The following is a 15,115-nucleotide window of genomic DNA, read 5'->3' as shown; positions in this document are numbered from 1 at the left end:
AACAGCAGCAACACGCATGTTTTCCCCTTTTCCTAAATCAATATGCAGTAACAATAGAGAGAAAGGGAGGTAGAGAGCTATGGTAGAAGAGGAGATGAGCCATGCTGCGCCGCCGCCGCCACCATGCCACGCCTCGCCGCGAGCTGCGCCTCACCACCGCCCAACTTGCCGTCGCGCCAGTCACCCACACCAGAGGAGCAGCGAGAGAGATCGGGCGCAAAGAGAGACGCGAAGAGGGAGATCAGTCGCGCATCCAGCTGCGTCCTCACCGCCGCAGAAGGAATCGTCGCCATCAGCTTGGTACCGAGCTTCCATGGCCGGCGCCGTCGCAATACCGTCGTCGTTACTTCTGAGCTGCCACAGCTGGGTTGCTGTGAAGAGGAGTCAGCTGCTGCGACGCCACTGCTACCATGGTTGTCGTGGTGTTCACCGCATCCCTGGTTAGCACCGGCTGTTCTGATGCTGTCATTTGAGCTGCCCAAAGAACCACCATTAGAACCACTACTGTTTTGGGTAAGCTCTCCCCTGTTTCTGCTTCCTTGTTCTACCAATTTGTTTCTACCTTGGAGCTTGTCACTGAAATTGTTTATATGGGATACGGTGATTATTGTAAATTTCCTTGTCGCTGCCGCCGCTGGAATCACGGACCAAGGTGGAGGAGAAGGCCAACTTCCCCGCAGCTGCCATAATCATCCTTACTGCTGCCACTACTCGGTGTAGTTGTTCTTCCCTTGTTGCGGTAAGCATGTTTATTTTGAAAAGCCCTTTTATTCAGTATTCTGTTATACTTGGTTAAAGACTCTGAGGTTTGGTAACATAAGTTCGAGTTCTGATTGCTGTCGTTCTGGTCATCGGGTGTAGCACGGTTGTTGCCAGAATCACCGTTGGGGCTACTGCTACTTGATTCAGCCATTTTTTCTTAGTTTTGGTAAGCATTTTCATTGCGAAAGTCCTTTAGTTACTGTTCTGTTATCTCACGCTGAGGTTTTACGGCGTTAATTGCTATAAGATTGAGTTTCGGTTGTTATATATCGCGATTAGTGTTGCTGTGGTTACGCGAAAGTGGCTTAGAGCTGAGGTCGCGGTTGTTGGTGATTTCGGATTGAGAGAGAAGGTTTCTGTTACGCGTTTGGGTTCTGGTTTTGCGTTTTGAGGTAGGGACTTTTTTCGAAAACTATGTTTTATATATTAAAATTATTACATATGGATACTGATGTGAGACAATGCATATTTGGTAATTGTATCAGTCTTATGTATTATTTGGTTCTCTTGAATGATTATGAATGTTTGTTTGACTGGATTGTTGTGCGGCTTTATGAAACGGAATGTTTTTGAAGTTGATTCTTTTAAAGATTTGAGATCAAGTTTAATCCGTTGATAATTGATTTGAGTTGAGTTGATTTTTTTGATAATGTGAAAAATAGAATACTCTTTTGGATTCAGCCTGGTTTGCTTTAATTGATTTGGTTTTGATAAATGAATTGTTGCTAAACTGTTTCTTTAAGGTTTTGGAAATGAGTTTAATCGGTTGATAATAATTTGATTTTAAAATGGTTTCCTTGAGATATGAAAATGAGGTGACTGTTGGATTTAGCTTGCTCTTAAACTGATTTTGGATTTGGACCGTTGAAAAGAATTGTGGAGCGGTTTAGTTGGGACCCGAACCAGATGGCAAAGTCCAAGTTTTAGGGGAGGAGCTGCCGAAATTTCTATAAAAATCCTAGATTTTGTTTGAAAAGTTATTTAGAAAGGTTTGGATTTGAGAAATTGTATTATTTGAATTACTAAGAAAATAGTTATGTTTTCAAGCGTAATTTATTTAAGAAAAATATATGTCTTGAGTTTGACTTATTTAGAAATGAATTATTTTACCATTTGAACCACTGAAGGAAAGAATTATGTTCTAATATTGATTTTAATATAAAAAGGACTTTTGCTCTTGGTTGGACTTAAAGATTTCATTCAAAGGAGCTTTTAGTGATTTTAAAGGAAATTAGACTTTTGATTGAAAAACTACGTTTGAGACATTTTGGAAGAGGTTAGAGAATTGGTTTCAAGAAAAAATCTGAAAGTGGTTTGATTCAAGTGGACTGGTTCCGTTTCAAGTGAATTGATTTTAGATTGGGTTGGAACTTGTGATTTTGTATGACTCAGTTTCATAATAAATTCAGTTTTTATTTACTTGAACCAAGAATCTATTATTTTAAGAGTTTCAATGAGTTTTTAAAGATTTGAGATAGGTTGTCCTTCCTTAAAGACTTGAGATTCTGCCGAGGGACTTTGTTATAAAATCCCATTGTTGGATGGATGATTTTGAATATTTCAAAATAAATCTTTTAAATTGCCATGATTTTGGAAGTTTTGGAAAGAGGATGTCGATGGTGGCTTTGTTTTTAAAAAGGGAACTTACTTTGAGTAAGAGTGGCTTATGAACCTGAGATGATTTGAGAAATGGGAACTTTAAAGCCAATGCCGAAAAGAGTTGAAATTTGATTTCAAAGTGAAGTGAATTGAGAAAAAGTGAATTATGGCTTTGAATAATGATTTTTATGAAATTGATGATGTTGGATGGTGGAAGTGCTATTTTGTTATGAGCCGGAATGGTTGTGTATGATAATGAATTATGGCTGATTACGGAATATGTTATGAGCCGGATAGCTGACTATGAGTCATGAATTTAAGTCGGATGGCTGAAATGAATGTTGATTTATGGTTGAGAATAAATGCATATATGCTGAGTTATTAATATTGTGATTTTGCACTTCCAACTATCTAAAATACGAGTTTCCCTAGGTAGAAGCAGTGGCTAGCCACCACGTGTTCCAAGTTGAGACTTGATACTCTGCTGACCCTATGTCGTAAGTGTGGCCGGACACTGTGAAAGTTCCGGATGAGCTCTCCCCTGTGAATATACACCAATGAGGGTGTTGGATGTGAATTATGATTATCTCTTGTGAATAACTCGAGTTGGGGATGCACGACAGAGGGACAGTCAAATGGTTAGCTACTAGGACTTGTCGGGTTGGCTATATAACCGACAGATGATATCATCAACCACTAGGACAAGCATGCATCATATGCATCTATGTGACATTGTTTGGGTGTGCATATTGTACTTGGTTTGCCTTTGTGATTACTTGTGATTAACTGCTAATTGTTCTACTTGCAGTAACTATTTGTTTGTGCTTGAACTTTCCTATTTGTGTTTGTGACTGAGACTCTGTTGGACTGTGGTGATTAGTTATTGTTTGGGTTGTTTGGGCCTAGAGCCGTGGTTGATCATGAGATGGGCCGAAGGCCATGTTGGTTAGTGTTTCTAGTTTAGGGAAGTATGAAAAACTAATATGGTTCAGTATAGCTAAATTTTTTGAAAGGCTTTTGAGTTTTTAAGAATTGAACAGTTCCTCTTTCAAAAAAGATTTCAGATTTCTCTTTTATAGTAAATCGTTGCTTTTGAAAAGATACATAAGGTGATTATCAATCACTGTAACAATTTTATCTCGCGTATTCTATTATAGTAATTCTGCAACACTATAGTGAGAATCCTTTCGTGGATGATGTTCTCACTCCCCTACAAATTTTTCTTTTTAGGATATGGACACAGACATCACGAAGAGTTTATCTAATTATTGTTGTGATGTTTTGTATTGCTTTAGTTTATTGCTTATTGCTCCCTCGCCTTTATCTTTATACATTCTGTAAGAGGGATAGGAATTGTATTGGTTAATGCACTCCCCTACAAATTTTTCTTTTCAGGATATAGACGCAGACATCACAAAGAGTTTATCTAATTATTGTCGTGATGTTTTGTATTGCTTTAGTTTATTACTTATTGCTCCCTCGCCTTTATCTTTATACATTCTGTAAGAGGGATAGGAATTGTATTGGTTAACGCTTGTAAAATTATATGTGTGTGTGTGTGTGGCTCCCTCACCTTTATCTTTATACATTCTGTAAGAGGGATAGGAATTGTATTGATTAATGCTTATAAAATTATATGTGTGTGTGTGTGTGCAGGGGGGGTACTGTTTGTGGGTTTTTGTTAGTTGTATTGTATGTATAGATATAAGTTACATAACAAGAGTATTTTGGAGCGGTATTGCGGTTTAAAGTTTTAAACAGGCTCATATTTTAGTATTAAATAGTATAAGAGTCGTCGTAATGTCCGATCTATCAGAGTCGCGCAGCCGGAAATGTGAGTTTTGATAGTTAAGGTGTTACAATTCTGATGAAGACATATCAAAATAAATTCAAATTGTCAAAATTAATAATTATTAAATTTACTATGCATAAAATAGTAACTCAATCATAAAAATGTTAAGTTTAAAGTAAAGAAATTATTTTTTTTTAAAACAATTGCTTGATAAATTTTTTCATTTAAGTGTAATATATCTAAATAATTTTTTTTTCAATCTAAAACAATTGTTGAGACAATTGAAAGATGGATTTTTCTAATTTAGATTAGTTGAATAATAATTTTTTTTCAATACACAATTATTAAGAGATTATTTCTTTATTTCTACCACAAAATTTCATATTATTATTTTTTAAATAATAATATACTCTAAAATATTTTTAAAATTTTAATTAAAATAAATTATACCTTTACGCGTTTAAGAATGAATGTGGTTTGGTTTTAAAGAGTTTAATTAGAAATTTTAACATGAGAACGAGTTTTTGTCTTCCAATTTTATAAACTTTGATATGTGGGTGTCAAGTTGTATTTTTTGTGATAAATTTATAATTTTTTTTCGATTTCTTACTTCACAACTTTTACGTATTTGCTAAGCCTCCAAATCATTGACCATTTAATTGGTTTAGTAATTATAACCATTTGAAGCGTATAATGATATGGTCATAAATTTAAATTTGTAAAATTTTTATCCTTTTTATGAAATTTTTGTATTATGTGCTTTAATGTTTGTCTTTTGTGACCATGTATTTTTTGCTCTTTTTTTTTACGTTGTTCATCTTTTAAACATGTCTCATGTTAAAGTTATCTCGAGGTAGAACTTAGAAAGAAGAGAATATGATAAGTGACGTGTCCCTACAGACGGTGACATTATTTAGAAGTGTTTTTACTTTTTCGAGTTTAGGAGTTACCTAAACAAAATTGAAGAGAGTAGATTAAGAAACGATATTGTTTTTATTCTTCTATTTCGAGTTTCTAATGTTTCGATAGTGGCAGTGTTCCTGCAAGGACTCCGGCGCTCAAATTTCTATTTTGGAATATTTCTATAGGCCCAATACTAAAAATTGGGTTCAAGACTATAAGAAGTTCTAAGAAACTGGTTTGATAATTAAGTATTCTCTCGAATTCCAAAGGATATGTTACAAAGAGGACACTAACTCTTCAAAACTCATTCTACTGCTCAATAATTTAATTTTATCAGATTAATTGTTACATTGTAATCATCATTCTACTATTAAAGAAAAATATTACAATATTAACTATATAAAAGTCTAAGAACATCATATGAAGGAAGACCATAATAAAATATCAAGCATCCTATGATGAGAATAGTTCATAAAAAAAGCAACCCATATAAGAAAATCTCATAACATCATAACCTCATAATATATGCACTATTTTAAATATATACACTAAGATATGATCTCTAACCAGAACAGGGACAAAGACACATATGCTTAAAGGGGGTAATGGCTCCCAAATTTTAATTTTTATTACAAAAATAAATTTAATAGAGATGTCCCTTTCTTTTATTACTCTGTCCTTCTCTGTAAAAATTTTTTTGTTTAAATTATAATATATAAATATAATTCATTAATAACTTAGAATAAGTTCAAAAAATAAGTCCATTCTTATATAGTATTAATAAAATATAATAGTCCTAGACCTAGTTCACTTATTTAAAAAATAAAATATGTACTCCTATTCTTTTTTTAATGTCTTCATTCTTTCAAAGAATTCCCATTTTCATTTTGTAGCAATAACAACTTTTTTTTCTTCTCATTTTCTATCTTTTTATCTTTTACTCTTTGATTCTTTTTTTTTTTACAAATTAAAAAAAATAATCCAATAAGTGGTCTCCCACTCTTCTTTCACAAAAAAATTATATTTTTATCTTTTTTTATTTTAAAAAAATTATTGAACTAATAACCTAGACGCATAGTTATACAAAAGTAGAGTATATTTAATATTTTTTTTACCATTTTTCGATTAGTCTTATTTATTTTTTTATATATTTGATTATTTACTTAATTTATTATTATTGTATGTCATTATACGCTAGTTTGTATATTTAGTTTTTTTTATTAATTAACTATTTAATTATAATTTTGTATTATTTATACTACAATTTTGTATTATTTAAGATTGTTGAGGAATGTTTTGTAATCATTTGGTCATCTACATAAAAAAAATTAGCAACTACTTTTAATACAAATTCAATAATAGATAATTTTGAAAATAGAAAAAAAACATTGAATAGCCTTTTCATGATACAAAATTATAAGTGGTAACTTTTATATAGGTTTAATTACTCTATTGATCCCTATAGTTTCGCGAAATTTTCAATTAGGTCCCTATACTTTTTTTCTTTTTAATTGGGTTCCTACACCAATTTTTTTTTCAATTAGGTCCCTCTTAACAGTAATTGGTTTAATTATATAGGGACCCAATTAAGAAAAAAAATTGGTTCATGGACCCAAATAAAAGAAAAAAAATATAGAGACCCAATTAAAAATAAAATTTGGTGCAAGGACTCAATTAAAAAGAAAAAAAGTATAAAGACCTAATTGAAAATTTTACGAAACTATAAAAACTAACAGAGTAATTAAATTTTTTATATATTATTGTCTTACTTCATTCATAATATGTATTCCTTTTACTTATAAAATTATTTTGTTATTTTGTAGAAAAAAATGTGTAATAAATGAGTATTGTTTATACATGTCAACAAAAACAAGGTTAGTAGGATGTCTTTTATTTAATTGAATATTAAATACATATATTTATATTTTTGTATAAATATTTTATTGAGATTATATATTTAATTTTTTTAAAATTTTATCATTAGAAATAATAATATAAAATATTTTTAGTAAATCATTAAACATATCCTTCTTAAATAATTAGTCTAACTCTGTCCCTGTCTAACTTAGTTTCTCTTGTGATCCATGCTAACTTAAGTATTACAGTCCTTGCATGAGTATTGTATGTTAAGTTTACAACAGAATTTTGACTTCTAATAGATACAAAGTAATATGAAATTGAACACTACTCACAATAATGCACTCGCTATGTATTTTGTAAAGAGAAAAAATAATATGAAAGATTTCTTCTAACTCTATAAGATGATGTTAATAAGGATATTGTTATTGTTATTGACTTCAATTACAATTCTAGAGACGTATATATAGTATCTCTATGCTATAACTTCAACGAATAAGAATAAAATTCTCCGGCAAAAAACTCCTTACTAAACATTTTGAGTTCTCTCCTATTAAAACTCATTTATTTTACTTCCTAAAATTACTCTTATCCTTCTTTTATTCTCACAATTCTCCACCTCGGTCACAATTTGAAATCTACTCAAATTTTGGACGATCAAAGTATGAAATTCGTATCCCCATGCCTAACATGGAACAACATTGAGCAATTTCAAACAGTGTTGGAACTTGCTTCCTGACACTACTTTAGTAATCATGTCTGCAAAATTTTTATTTGTGTGTACTTTTACAAGAGAAATGTTGCCTTTCTCTATAACATCACGCACGAAGTGATATCTTACATCAATATGCTTGGTATGAGCATGATGAACCTAATTTTTAGCCAAATGAATTGCACTTTGACTATCACAACTCAGATTCACACAATCTTGCTAAAATCCCAAATCATCTAGAAGACCCCTTAACCACAATGCTTCTTTCACCCCTTATGCTATTGCCATGTACTCAACCTCTGTAGTAGATAGTGCCACTGTAGTTTATAACATCGATCGACAACTAACTGGAGCACCTTGTATTTTATATACATAACCGGTTGTAGAACATCTTCTGTCTAGATCACCAACATTATCAGAATCAAGAAAGCCGCTGATTTGACATAATTTTTCACTAAAGCATAAACCTATGTCAATGGTACCCTTCAAGTACTTTAATATTCACTTGACTGCTTTCCAGTGTGCCTTACTTGGATTTGCCATGAACCTACAAACAATACTGACTGCCTATGAAATATCTGGGCGTGTACACACCATAACATACATTAGGCTACTGACTGCACTAGCATAAGGTACATTTTCCATGTAAGCCTTATCTTCTGCTGTTGTGGGAGATTGTTTACCAGAGAGCTTGAAATATGGAGCCAACGGTGTTACTACTGGCTTAGTATTTTTCATTTTGAACCTTTCAATAACACGCTCAACGTACCCTCTCTGGCTCAAGAAAAATTTTCGGCTTGATCTCTTTCTTTTAATTTCCATGCCTAATATTTTTCGTGCAACACCCAAATCTTTTATTTCAAATTCTTTACTAAGTTGAACCTTTAACCTATCTATCTTCACCTTGCTCTTAGAAGCAATAAGTATGTCATTCACATACAATAGAAGATAGATATAATCACTTCCAGAAAGGTTATGAATGTATACACAACAATCATAATTACTTCTAGAAAAACCTTGTTTTAACATAAAGGAGTCAAATCGCTTATACCACTCTCGAGGAGATTGTTTCAATCCATATAGCGATTTCTTTAAACAACATACCTGATTTTCGTTACCCTCAACCTTGAAACCCTCACGTTGATACATGTAAATTTCTTTCTCTAAGTCACCATGCAAGAAAGCTGTCTTTACATCTAGCTGTTCCAACTCAAGATCACCTTGAGCAACAAGACTCAAAAGCACCCTTATGAAAGTGTCCTTCACCACAGGAGAAAATATCTTATTGTAATCAACACCTTCTTTTTGTGTAAATCCCTTTGCTGCTAACCTAGCTTTGAATCTTGTACCATCTGACTTAATATGATCTTCTTTTTTTATACATCCATTTACAACCAATTGCAGTCTTTTCCACGGACAACGGGACCACCTCCCATGTCTTGTTCTTATGGAGATATTGCATCTCTTCTTCCATGGCGACAACCAACTTTCTCTATCTTTGTCTTTGATAGCAAGTTTGAAGGTGACCGGCTCATCATCCTCCACTGAGAGTGCATAATTTACCAAGTTTACTTGCCCATAATGTCTTAGAGGCTTGTCTAACCCGAACTTCTAAACGAATTTATAATTCCTCTTTGGCCTAGTGGATGCCAAAGAATCCTGCTGCTGCTGTTGTAATGCATGTGCATTTTTTTGCTGAATCTCCTCATGATCAAGTTCATCCTCTGCATCATCTCGAGTAGCATTAGGATGCTCCACCTGAAGATTATTAGGATCTATTTGTTAGTATTTAGACTCTATCTCCACCACTTGAGTATTTAAAGTTTTTCCAACATCACCATCATCTGGCATCATATCTTTAGACAAAGCTACCATAGATCGTTCATCAAAGGTGATATCCCTGCTAATTACAAACTTAGAATTATTTACACTCCAAAGACAATACCCTTGAACCCCTCTTGGATACCCCAAAAAGATTGCCTTTTTAGCTCTATCATTAAGCTTATTATCATTGACATGATAATAGGCTGTGCATCCAAAACTCTGAGTTTCTCGTAATCTGCATGTTCTCCTGACCACACCTTATAAAGTGTGTCTCCATCTAGAGAAGAATGTGGGGATCGGTTCACTATGTAGCATGCTGTAGCAACCGACTCCGCCCACCACTCTCTGCCTAACCTATAATTAGAGCGCATACATCGTGCCTTCTCAAGTAGTGTACGATTCAGTCATTCAGCAACTCCATTCTGTTGTGGTATTTCTCTAACTGTCCAGTGTCTCACAATGCCTTTTCGATCATAGAAATCTTTGAAAGCCCCATCTGTGTACTCTGTGCCATTATCTAATCGTAGAGTTTTCAGCTTTCTACCTGTTCAATTTTCAACAATTGCTCTCCATCACTTAAAAGTGTCGAATACCTCATTCTTATGCTTGAGGAAGTAAACCCAAATATACCTGGAATAATCATCAACAAAAGTAACAAAATACCTGGAACCACCCTTGGAAGTAATTTTAGACAGGCCCCAAACATCAGTATGCACGTAGTCTAACAACCCTCTGTTTTTGTGCTTGCTTGTAGAAAATTTCACCCTGTGTACCTTTCCATACACGTAATGCTCACAAAATTTTATTTGTGATTTCTTCATATTCTTTAGCAAACCTTGTCCACAAAGCAATGATAGACCTTTCTTTGACATATGTCCAAGCCGCATGTGCCATATTCTTGTGCAATTTGTTTGATTTCTACTTCCACCGATTCCAACTGCTAACTCACCTGTGACTGTTGTCTCCAAAAGATAATAAAGATTAGGGTTAAGTATTGTTTTCGTTCCTAACATCTTGGGTCAAAATCAAAATCGTTCCCGACCTTTTTTGTTATTAAAATCATCATCAACGTTCAAAAACGCTTTAAAATCATCCTTTTCCGAATTCTTGGACCAAAATACCCTCATCATCATCATTCTTCTCTTCACCTTCCTCACCCCACCACCTCCACTGCCACCAACATTACCACCAATACCACCACCAGTACCAACACCAATACCAACACCAAGAATACCAAACAACAGCAACAACACCAAACAACACCAAACCAAGAAGCAGAAACAGAAAGCAAGAAAGCAAAAGCAAGAAAGCAGGAAAGCAAAAAAGCAGAAGCAAGATGTAAAAGCAGAAAGCGATGTAGATGAGGCGGCGAGGCGGAGAGGTTGCGAGGCTGCGAGGCAGAGGCGGCGAGGCGGAGGCGGCGAGGCGGCGGCAGTGGCTCGCGTCTCCTCTCTCACTCGCGATCCCCAAGGGCATCGGCGACGGCGGCTCCAAGCTTCGTCGCCGCCGTCCCCCCTCCTTTCCCCTTCCCCCTCCTCCTCCCCCACACCCCTTCTCCCACCCCCACCCCGCGTCCTTTCCCCTTCCATCCCCCTCCCCCCACACGCGTCCTTCCCTTTTTCCTCTTTGCCAGAGCCGTCCCCCCTTCCCCCTTCCCCCTTCCCCCTTCCCCTCTCCCTTTTTCCTTCTCCCCTGCCCCTTGCCCTTCCCTTTTTCCCTTCTCCCCTCTCCCCTGCCCTTTTTTTTTTATGATGATGAGGGTATTTTAGTTCAAAAATTCAAGAAATGATGATTTTAAAGTCTTTTTGAACGTTGAGGATGATTTTAATAACGAAAAAAGGTTGGGAACGATTTTGATTTTGACCCAAGACGTTAGGGAGGAAAACAATACTTAATCCTAAAGATTACTGTGATGAACTCCCTTCATCACTTCCAAAGAACCACAAATAACTTTTAGTACCCCATTTTTCGTAACTATTTTACAACTATTTTTCTCTAACAAACCTGTGGAGATAAGATTTTTTGGCAAATCTAGAATATGTCTTACATCCTTTAAGATTCTTACTATTCTATCATGCATCTTGATTTTCATAGTACCTAATCCCACATTTTTACATGCATGATTATTGTCCATTAAAACTGCGTCACCATTTATGCTTTGATAGGTAGTAAACCACTTTTTATTTGGGCATATATAGTGAGATGCTCCTGAATCAAGAATCCACTTATCGAAAATTTCATTGTTTGTTAATATTAGTTATTAGGATCCTTTAAAACACACTACAACAAATCCTTAAGATAGCGACGGTTATTTTGCGGCGGTTCTGTAAATGTGCCGCGAAAAGACAAATTGCGGCACATATAGCGGCGGTTAACGGTTGGGGCTGCAATCCGGACGACATTTAGTGGCGGTTTTGCTAAAACCGCCGCTATATTGCTGTAAGGTTAACATTTCGCGGCGGTTTTCTTCAAACCGCCGCTATATTGCCGGTCAGGTTTGTATTTCGTGGCTTCTTTTCGAAAACCGCCGCGATATGTCCGCCGGTGACTTCTTGTTAGGCATTTTGCGGCGGTTACTTTTAAACCGCCGCAAAATGCGTATTACCACATATTGCAATGTTTTCTTTAGTAATAATCATTTAGGTATAATCTAGTTAAGTAAATACTACTATCTTAAACTATATATGTTTAAATCATTGTTACTTAAACTTGTAACACTTTTTCTACATTCGTTTTACATAAATAAAAATTTCACAAGTTAAATAAGCTATATATGTTAACTCATGTGAACAAATTTACCTTTAAGATTTTTTTATTTACTTTATTGGCATTTAAATTTGCTTTCAAATATGGATGTAAAAGAAGAAAATAAAATCATATTCTGGACTAATTAAAAATCAAACATTTTTTAAAAATAATAATTATATATATCTTTTATAAAATATTAAAAATAATAATTAAAAATATTTTCTACAAGTCATTAAAAATTCAAAACGTTATAATTTTACAAAAATTATAATTTTAAATTATCATTTTTTTATTTTAATGATTTGTTGGGCATTTATTAAAATAAAAAAATTAAATTTTTTTAAATAACAATCTTAGCTTGTATTCTTAGATATAAGAATTCATAATAACTAAATTTAAAATAAAATAATGTTTTATCAAAATTAAATACTAAATAGAATAAAAATATTTTTATATGAAAACCAATCAATTATCTACATATTATTATGGTTAATAGATTCAATAATTCTAACTGACCAACAAAATATAATATTTTTGACAAATATTTTACTAATTTTAAATATTAAAGACTAAATTCTAAATCTTAATAAATATTTTTAGAAAATATTTTATTTTTAATAATTTATAAAAAATATTTATAATTATTTTTTTATTTATGATTGAATATACTCTTTATTGAATTTATTATGGATATTATTAGATGTACTCTTTATTGTACTCTTTATATATGCTTGGATCATATATAAATAGACGTAAATTAATTCGATCTACTATGGTCCAAAATTAATTCGAAGCAGACTCATTCGAATTACTAGGGACGACCTAGCGTGCATAATTCGAATCACCCTGGTTTGAACTACCATAAGACTATATGCAAGCATAATTCAAATTGGACAAATTCCAATTACAAGCATTACTACTAATTCGAATAGGACTAATTCAAAGTAGTGTTTGTTTGTCTAATTCAAATGAGACTGATTCGAATTACATAAGAATATGCTTTTGGGAGATCCTGGTAATGTTTTTCAATTTGGTAGAATTGTGTAATTTAGTCCTCCATTTGATTTAATTGTGAATTTTACCCAATATATAAGGTGCCTATAATAACAATGATCAGATATATAAAGTATACAACAAAAATCTATGTGGCAATTAAATGTGTTCATATGATATATATAATTATTAGCGCTATATACATCGAAGAGACATTTGGTTTGGTGGTAACATGACATTGTTAAAGCTTTTCTTTCCTCTAGGTTCCAAGTTCGAGCCCTACCTTCTTCGTTTGTGGAAGGCTTATTCTACAGTGATCCACACGTTGTGGGTCTAATGGTGGAAGCGCGGGTTTAACGATTGAGTCAGTTGGACCACCGGACGGTCCGATCCGATTCTACGGAAATACTAAAATTTGGCGGCGGTTTAGAACCGCTGCAAAATAAATGTTGTTTTCGTTTATTTGTTATTTAGCGGCGGTAACTGCCGCAAAATTGACAGATGTTTAGCGGCGGTTATTCCAGCGGTTGACTAAAACCGCCGCTATCCGTTTTGCCGCGCCCTATCTTCCGGCGTTTCATAAAACCGCTGCGAAATGTTTTGCGGCGGTTCAAAACCGCCGCTAAACGGCTCCAGGAACCGCCGCTAAATGGCGTTTTTGTTGTAGTGACATGATGATTTTTTTTGTTAGTTATTTTTTATTCTTTTAGGATCTATTAGATTTAATGAGCTATGCATTCTGTTATATATATAATTCAATCATTTGATGATGAGCAATAGAATATATAGCCTTTATATTCCTTTTTTTTTTGCTATAAACCTTATTAATTACTATTCTGTTGGTGAGAGAGTGATTTACATGCATTGCTGATCACATAAATGATTATGGATATTCAGACTTAAAGGTTAAAGCTATATCGGTGGCCAGAAAGGAGTTTTGTATAAAATTTATTATTTATTTTGTTTTAATTTGTTTGAATGTTATGTTCTGAACTTCCATCATACTTTTGGTAGGTTGAAATTCTTCTTGAAAAAAATAGTCACAATGAAGGATGGAAAAAACAAATTTCATGTGTGAATAATAATCTCTCATGCAGAAAAATAAACTCCTAATATAGATATGTGGACATAGATAACATACTACATCCATTATTATATAGATTTTAGAAAAATTTATTATAAGTTAAAAGTCCATCTGGGATCGGAGATTTAATTATTAAAAAAATTATTAATACCAAAATTATTAAAAAAATTATTTTTATAATATTTAGAGAGAAAGACCAAATCTTTGTTTAGGAAGTCAAATATATTTTTAAGTGATTTATTTATTTATTTATTTCTTGTAAACATATTTTCTTTGATTTTCTATTATATTCAAATTCTTATTTACACACTTTCGTTTGTAACAATAATTTGTTGTTAGTGAATCTCCTAATCTTTAATTCACCATTAGTAAATCTTCTTACTCATATTTTTTATTTGTTTATTTTTTCCGCAAAAAAATTGCTTCTTTTATTCTTTGTATGTAACATCAATTATTGGTTTATCATAAATAGTTGTTCAATATCTTTTTAATTTATAGATTGTTTATTTTAACTCATGATATATGTATACTGTCAAATATTACATACTCTACACATGGTTAAAACAACTAAAAGTTAATGTCCAAGAAGAGACCGAAGTTACTTAATTCAACCGAAACAATCAATTTCTTGATTTTTTGTATTTGTTATGATATAGTGTCAAACACTATAACACCCGTAAACTAGGTTTTTTCATGTCTGTAGATATAGTTGTGATGCAAAATACTATATATAGGCTATTGATTGTAATTGCTCATCAAATGAAATGTGAAAAATAAGGATAAGGCATTGACATCACCTTGGTCAGACTCAGATTTTTCATGTTCAATATCATTTTTTTTT

The sequence above is a fragment of the Arachis hypogaea genome, chromosome 6 (assembly GCF_003086295.3).
Source record: "Arachis hypogaea cultivar Tifrunner chromosome 6, arahy.Tifrunner.gnm2.J5K5, whole genome shotgun sequence".
In the NCBI taxonomy this organism is placed as follows: Eukaryota; Viridiplantae; Streptophyta; class Magnoliopsida; order Fabales; family Fabaceae; genus Arachis; species Arachis hypogaea.
Note: the sequence above shows the minus strand (reverse complement) of the source record.